Raw genomic sequence first — 1,716 nt, 5'->3', positions numbered from 1 at the left:
AATATATTTTCATTTATAATTTGTTCCCTGTTCCCGGCCGCAAAAGATTCCCTGGTGTTAGGTCCAGACAGGACCTTTCACCTTACAGACTCCACGGTACGCCTAGAAGTTAGTAAATATACAGAAATAGTTTTTTTGTTAGTACCTCCCTTTTATTTTAATTTGCTTGGAATAAAAACCGGTGCCTTTACTTATCACATGCTGGTGTCTAACACTATTTCTATTAAGAGTATATCATCTTCAGGTAAAGAATGGGATGCCCTTAATGAGATTTATATGTTGCCACTAAGTATTCCAACCTGTGGGAGCTGCTTTTTGTTGGCAAAAAAAAAAAAAAAAGGTAATACAGGTTACAGTAACAATTTTCCTTTCCTGATTCTCGTATCATTATCCTAAGTGCTTCTAAGAGCACTTTCTGAACTGGAAGGGAGGAATATTTATTATATTTATTATATTTATTGTATTTTTTAACAGGAAAAAAAAGTGTTAATGATATAGATGTGATAATGTGAAAGAAAAAAACCCTTGAATTTAAGGTGCTTAAAAAAGGTACATCTTAATTTTGTTCCGTGAAATGCTAAGGGGAAAAAAAATGTTCTGTAGGAAATTCAGTTTAACAGAGGTTTTGTTTTTTTTCCTGTAAGACTTACCTGTTGAAGCTCTGAAGAAGCTGGTGCTATAAATAACACATTTAAACAAGTGCCAGGAAGGGTTATTTCACAGTAATGCTACAACATTCAGCTGGAGGAGCCCCAGTCCCATTTCCCTCTCCCTTTTTGCAGTGTATTTCTATTTTTCACTACCTTCCTAGCTCAGCCCTCCACCCGGGGTGCCACCGCTGCTGAAGAGGCTTTGCTGGTGCACATTTAGCCCAAGATCTCCCTTGCATTTGTTAGGACATGAAAAGGATGTCGGAGTGGTTGAAATAATGAAAGCCCAGTTCCGTTCTGGCTCCTCCCCCAGCCGGGTTTGTGGGTGGGGAAAGTCTGGGCAGGTTAAGCTGCAAAGGAAGGGGGAGAACCAAGGGGAGAGCTGGGAACAGTGGAGAACACCCGACTTGGGGTAACTGCTGGGTCGGGGGGGGTAGAGACCATCAGTGTCCAAGTGTGAGCCTCGATGGTTGAAAACTCTGTTCCAGGAAGCTGCAAATGGAGTTTCCCAGAGCACAAATGCACCACCTCAGTCCCTTTCCTACCTGCCAAGGGCTAATTGAAAACCTTGAGTCATCCACTGGTGGTGGAGAAGCCCCTGCACCCTCAGGTCTCTCTTAATTACTCACTATCCTACTGTTTTCTCACGTTTTGTGGGGCTGCTTTACTCCTAATCATGTGCTTATCCCGATCACTCTGTACCCCTGTGCCACTCGATTCTTCTCTGCCCTTACCTCTTACTTGAAATGAGTGCCTGTGAAAAGTCACAATTCTGCTAAAATCTCCATTATAAAACAGCACTTTAAGCTGCACTTCAGGTTTTTATTTCAAATAGAACATTGTTAAGCTACCCCAAAAAAAAAAATTCCCTTTTGCATCTTTCCCCAATAGTAATAATTTGAAGAAAAGTGTCATAATTTAAAAGATTTTTCCCTGCATTCTGACAAGTGGTTACCAAGTTCTCAAAGCAACAAGTGTTGTTTCTTTAGGTTTGTTTAAACTTTTCACGAATTAAGTATCTGTTAAGAACCTGCACTTTGGATGGGATTTGGGTTTTTTCCAATGA

The 1,716-nt window shown here is 40.6% G+C and overlaps 1 protein-coding gene across 2 annotated transcripts in view; it reads left to right on the top strand.

Moving 5' to 3' along the window:
* The first annotated feature begins 182 nt into the window (after nt 1–182).
* The window catches only part of CERS3 (ceramide synthase 3), a 32,264-nt gene continuing 30,730 nt past the window's right edge, over nt 183–1,716 (top strand). For both annotated transcript variants that reach the window (XM_027904261.1, XM_027904263.1), the window contains exon 1: nt 183–244. The gene's annotated coding sequence lies outside the window, so the exon portion shown is untranslated. The remainder of the gene's footprint in view (nt 245–1,716) is intronic.

This window comes from Empidonax traillii, unplaced genomic scaffold (genome assembly GCF_003031625.1).
Source record: "Empidonax traillii isolate 1590-97213 ecotype Southwest subspecies unplaced genomic scaffold, ASM303162v1 scaffold1030:size276291, whole genome shotgun sequence".
NCBI lineage: Eukaryota > Metazoa > Chordata > Aves > Passeriformes > Tyrannidae > Empidonax > Empidonax traillii.
This window is presented reverse-complemented; position numbering and strand designations above follow the sequence as displayed.